The following is a 6481-nucleotide window of genomic DNA, read 5'->3' on the forward strand; positions in this document are numbered from 1 at the left end:
TTGGTGCTAGATGAACGAACGTCTCTCCACTTGCTCAGTTCTGAGAGATAAGTGTGTGTGAAAGCCGTCCTTCACCTAGCTTTTTGGGAACACAAAGTTTCTTTTCAGTTGCAAACTCCATTCCATACATATATATTTGGAGGTAGAAGCTCCAACTCGCTTTTACAGTGAAAACTGCAGGAACTTCAAACCGGCACTAGGAAACAGACTGAGAAAGCAGAGAAAAATTGTCTCCTGCAACCCGTTCCCTTGGTGCTAGATGAACGAAAGTCTCTCCACTTGCTCAGTTCTGAGAGATAAGTGTGTGTGAAAGCCGTCCTTCACCTAGCTTGTTGGGAACACAAAGTTTCTTTTCAGTTGCAAACTCCATTCCATACATATATATGGGGAGGTACTAGCTCCAACTCGGTTTTACAGTGAAAACTGCTGGAACTTCAAACCGGCACTAGGAAACAGACTGAGAAAGCAGAGAAAAAGTGTCTCCTGCAACCCGTTCCCTTGGTGCTAGATGAACGAACGTCTCTCCACTTGCTCAGTTCTGAGAGATAAGTGTGTGTGAACGCCGTCCTTCACATAGCTTGTTGGGAACACAAAGTTTCTTTTCAGTTGCAAACTCAATTCCATACATATATATGGGGAGGTACTAGCTCCAACTCGGTTTGACAGTGAAAACTGCAGGAACTTCAAACCGGCACTAGGAAACAGACTGAGAAAGCAGACATAAAGTGTCTCCTGCAACCCTTTCCCTTGGTGCTAGATGAACGAACGTCTCTCCACTTGCTCAGTTCTGAGAGATAAGTGTGTGTGAAAGCCGTCCTTCACCTAGCTTGTTGGGAACACAAAGTTTCTTTTCAGTTGCAAACTCCATTCCAAACATATATATGGGGAGGTACAAGCTCCAACTCGGTTTTACAGTGAAAACTGCAGGAACTTCAAACCGGCACTAGGAAACAGACTGAGAAAGCAGAGAAAATGTGTCTCCTGCAACCCGTTCACTTGGTGCTAGATGAACGAACGTCTCTCCACTTGCTCAGTTCTGAGAGATAGGTGTGTGTGAAAGCCGTCCTTCACCTAGCTTTTTGGGAACACAAGGTTTCTTTTCAGTTGCAAACTCCATTCCATACATATATATTTGGAGGTAGAAGGTCCAACTCGGTTTTACTGTGAAAACTGCAGGAACTTCAAATCGGCACTAGGAAACAGACTGAGAAAGCAGAGAAAAAGTGTCTCCTGCAACCCGTTCCCTTGGTGCTAGATGAACGAACGTCTCTCCACTTGCTCAGTTCTGAGAGATAAGTGTGTGTGAAAGCCGTCCTTCACCTAGCTTGTTGGGAACACAAAGTTTCTTTTCAGTTGCAAACTCCATTCCATACATATATATGGGGAGGTACTAGCTCCAACTCGGTTTTACAGTGAAAACTGCAGGAACTTCAAACCGGCACTAGGAAACAGACTGAAAAAGCAGAGAAAAAGTGTCTCCTGCAACACGTTCCCTTGGTGCTAGATGAACGAAAGTCTCTCCACTTGCTCAGTTCTGAGAAATAAGTGTGTGTGAAAGCCGTCCTTCACCTAGCTTTTTGGGAACACAAAGTTTCTTTTCAGTTCCAAACTCCATTCCATACATATATATTTGGAGGTAGAAGCTCCAACTCGCTTTTACAGTGAAAACTGCAGGAACTTCAAACCGGCACTAGGAAACAGACTGAGAAAGCAGAGAAAAAGTGTCTCCTGCAACCCGTTCCCTTGGTGCTAGATGAACGAACGTCTCTCCACTTGCTCAGTTCTGAGAGATAAGTGTGTGTGAAAGCCGTCCTTCACCTAGCTTGTTGGGAACACAAAGTTTCTTTTCAGTTGCAAACTCCATTCCATACATATATATGGGGAGGTACAAGCTCCAACTCGGTTTTACAGTGAAAACTGCAGGAACTTCAAACCGGCACTAGGAAACAGACTGAGAAAGCAGAGAAAAAGTGTCTCCTGCAACCCGTTCCCTTGGTGCTAGATGAACGAACGTCTCTCCACTTGCTCAGTTCTGAGAGATAAGTGTGTGTGAAAGCCGTCCTTCACCTAGCTTGTTGGGAACACAAAGTTTCCTTTCAGTTGCAAACTCCATTCCATACATATATATGGGGAGGTACAAGCTCCAACTCGGTTTTACAGTGAAAACTGCAGGAACTTCAAACCGGCACTAGGAAACAGACTGACAAAGCAGAGAAAAAGTGTCTCCTGCAACCCGTTCCCTTGGTGCTAGATGAACGAACGTCTCTCCACTTGCTAAGTTCTGAGAGATAAGTGTGTGTGAAAGCCTTCCTTCACCTAGCTTGTTGGGAACACAAAGTTTCTTTTCAGTTGCAAACTCCATTCCATACATATAAATGGGGAGGTACTAGCTCCAACTCGGTTTGACAGTGAAAACTGCAGGAACTTCAAACCGGCACTAGGAAAGAGACTGAGAAAGCAGAGAAAAAGTGTCTCCTGCAACCCGTTCCCTTGGTGCTAGATGAACGAACGTCTCTCCACTTGCTCAGTTCTGAGAGATAAGTGTGTGTGAACGCCGTCCTTCACATAGCTTGTTGGGAACACAAAGTTTCTTTTCAGTTGCAAACTCAATTCCATACATATATATGGGGAGGTACTAGCTCCAACTCGGTTTGACAGTGAAAACTGCAGGAACTTCAAACCGGCACTAGGAAACAGACTGAGAAAGCAGACATAAAGTGTCTCCTGCAACCCTTTCCCTTGGTGCTAGATGAACGAACGTCTCTCCACTTGCTCAGTTCTGAGAGATAAGTGTGTGTGAAAGCCGTCCTTCACCTAGCTTGTTGGGAACACAAAGTTTCTTTTCAGTTGCAAACTCCATTCCAAACATATATATGGGGAGGTACAAGCTCCAACTCGGTTTTACAGTGAAAACTGCAGGAACTTCAAACCGGCACTAGGAAACAGACTGAGAAAGCAGAGAAAATGTGTCTCCTGCAACCCGTTCACTTGGTGCTAGATGAACGAACGTCTCTCCACTTGCTCAGTTCTGAGAGATAGGTGTGTGTGAAAGCCGTCCTTCACCTAGCTTTTTGGGAACACAAGGTTTCTTTTCAGTTGCAAACTCCATTCCATACATATATATTTGGAGGTAGAAGGTCCAACTCGGTTTTACTGTGAAAACTGCAGGAACTTCAAATCGGCACTAGGAAACAGACTGAGAAAGCAGAGAAAAAGTGTCTCCTGCAACCCGTTCCCTTGGTGCTAGATGAACGAACGTCTCTCCACTTGCTCAGTTCTGAGAGATAAGTGTGTGTGAAAGCCGTCCTTCACCTAGCTTGTTGGGAACACAAAGTTTCTTTTCAGTTGCAAACTCCATTCCATACATATATATGGGGAGGTACTAGCTCCAACTCGGTTTTACAGTGAAAACTGCAGGAACTTCAAACCGGCACTAGGAAACAGACTGAAAAAGCAGAGAAAAAGTGTCTCCTGCAACACGTTCCCTTGGTGCTAGATGAACGAACGTCTCTCCACTTGCTCAGTTCTGAGAAATAAGTGTGTGTGAAAGCCGTCCTTCACCTAGCTTTTTGGGAACACAAAGTTTCTTTTCAGTTCCAAACTCCATTCCATACATATATATTTGGAGGTAGAAGCTCCAACTCGCTTTTACAGTGAAAACTGCAGGAACTTCAAACCGGCACTAGGAAACAGACTGAGAAAGCAGAGAAAAAGTGTCTCCTGCAACCCGTTCCCTTGGTGCTAGATGAACGAACGTCTCTCCACTTGCTCAGTTCTGAGAGATAAGTGTGTGTGAAAGCCGTCCTTCACCTAGCTTGTTGGGAACACAAAGTTTCTTTTCAGTTGCAAACTCCATTCCATACATATATATGGGGAGGTACAAGCTCCAACTCGGTTTTACAGTGAAAACTGCAGGAACTTCAAACCGGCACTAGGAAACAGACTGAGAAAGCAGAGAAAAAGTGTCTCCTGCAACCCGTTCCCTTGGTGCTAGATGAACGAACGTCTCTCCACTTGCTCAGTTCTGAGAGATAAGTGTGTGTGAAAGCCGTCCTTCACCTAGCTTGTTGGGAACACAAAGTTTCCTTTCAGTTGCAAACTCCATTCCATACATATATATGGGGAGGTACAAGCTCCAACTCGGTTTTACAGTGAAAACTGCAGGAACTTCAAACCGGCACTAGGAAACAGACTGAGAAAGCAGAGAAAAAGTGTCTCCTGCAACCCGTTCCCTTGGTGCTAGATGAACGAACGTCTCTCCACTTGCTAAGTTCTGAGAGATAAGTGTGTGTGAAAGCCTTCCTTCACCTAGCTTGTTGGGAACACAAAGTTTCTTTTCAGTTGCAAACTCCATTCCATACATATAAATGGGGAGGTACTAGCTCCAACTCGGTTTGACAGTGAAAACTGCAGGAACTTCAAACCGGCACTAGGAAAGAGACTGAGAAAGCAGAGAAAAAGTGTCTCCTGCAACCCGTTCCCTTGGTGCTAGATGAACGAACGTCTCTCCACTTACTCAGTTCTGAGAGATAAGTGTGTGTGAAAGCCGTCCTTCACCTAGCTTGTTGGGAACACAAAGTTTCTTTTCAGTTGCAAACTCCATTCCAAACATATATATGGGGAGGTACAAGCTCCAACTCGGTTTTACAGTGAAAACTGCAGGAACTTCAAACCGGCACTAGGAAACAGACTGAGAAAGCAGAGAAATTGTGTCTCCTGCAACCCGTTCACTTGGTGCTAGATGAACGAACGTCTCTCCACTTGCTCAGTTCTGAGAGATAGGTGTGTGTGAAAGCCGTCCTTCACCTAGATTTTTGGGAACACAAGGTTTCTTTTCAGTTGCAAACTCCATTCCATACATATATATTTGGAGGTAGAAGGTCCAACTCGGTTTTACTGTGAAAACTGCAGGAACTTCAAATCGGCACTAGGAAACAGACTGAGAAAGCAGAGAAAATGTGTCTCCTGCAACCCGTTCCCTTGGTGCTAGATGAACGAACGTCTCTCCACTTGCTCAGTTCTGAGAGATAAGTGTGTGTGAAAGCCGTCCTTCACCTAGCTTGTTGGGAACACAAAGTTTCTTTTCAGTTGCAAACTCCATTCCATACATATATATGGGGAGGTACTAGCTCCAACTCGGTTTTACAGTGAAAACTGCAGGAACTTCAAACCGGCACTAGGAAACAGACTGAGAAAGCAGAGAAAAAGTGTCTCCTGCAACACGTTCCCTTGGTGCTAGATGAACGAACGTCTCTCCACTTGCTCAGTTCTGAGAGATAAGTGTGTGTGAAAGCCGTCCTTCACCTAGCTTTTTGGGAACACAAAGTTTCTTTTCAGTTGCAAACTCCATTCCATACATATATATTTGGAGGTAGAAGCTCCAACTCGCTTTTACAGTGAGAACTGCAGGAACTTCAAACCGGCACTAGGAAACAGACTGAGAAAGCAGAGAAAAATTGTCTCCTGCAACCCGTTCCCTTGGTGCTAGATGAACGAAAGTCTCTCCACTTGCTCAGTTCTGAGAGATAAGTGTGTGTGAAAGCCGTCCTTCACCTAGCTTGTTGGGAACACAAAGTTTCTTTTCAGTTGCAAACTCCATTCCATACATATATATGGGGAGGTACTAGCTCCAACTCGGTTTTACAGTGAAAACTGCTGGAACTTCAAACCGGCACTAGGAAACAGACTGAGAAAGCAGAGAAAAAGTGTCTCCTGCAACCCGTTCCCTTGGTGCTAGATGAACGAACGTCTCTCCACTTGCTCAGTTCTGAGAGATAAGTGTGTGTGAACGCCGTCCTTCACATAGCTTGTTGGGAACACAAAGTTTCTTTTCAGTTGCAAACTCAATTCCATACATATATATGGGGAGGTACTAGCTCCAACTCGGTTTGACAGTGAAAACTGCAGGAACTTCAAACCGGCACTAGGAAACAGACTGAGAAAGCAGACATAAAGTGTCTCCTGCAACCCTTTCCCTTGGTGCTAGATGAACGAACGTCTCTCCACTTGCTCAGTTCTGAGAGATAAGTGTGTGTGAAAGCCGTCCTTCACCTAGCTTGTTGGGAACACAAAGTTTCTTTTCAGTTGCAAACTCCATTCCAAACATATATATGGGGAGGTACAAGCTCCAACTCGGTTTTACAGTGAAAACTGCAGGAACTTCAAACCGGCACTAGGAAACAGACTGAGAATGCAGAGAAAATGTGTCTCCTGCAACCCGTTCACTTGGTGCTAGATGAACGAACGTCTCTCCACTTGCTCAGTTCTGAGAGATAGGTGTGTGTGAAAGCCGTCCTTCACCTAGCTTTTTGGGAACACAAGGTTTCTTTTCAGTTGCAAACTCCATTCCATACATATATATTTGGAGGTAGAAGGTCCAACTCGGTTTTACTGTGAAAACTGCAGGAACTTCAAATCGGCACTAGGAAACAGACTGAGAAAGCAGAGAAAAAGTGTCTCCTGCAACCCGTTCCCTTGGTGC

Source organism: Camelus dromedarius, unplaced genomic scaffold, assembly GCF_036321535.1.
Source record: "Camelus dromedarius isolate mCamDro1 unplaced genomic scaffold, mCamDro1.pat HAP1_SCAFFOLD_120, whole genome shotgun sequence".
Classification (NCBI taxonomy): domain Eukaryota; kingdom Metazoa; phylum Chordata; class Mammalia; order Artiodactyla; family Camelidae; genus Camelus; species Camelus dromedarius.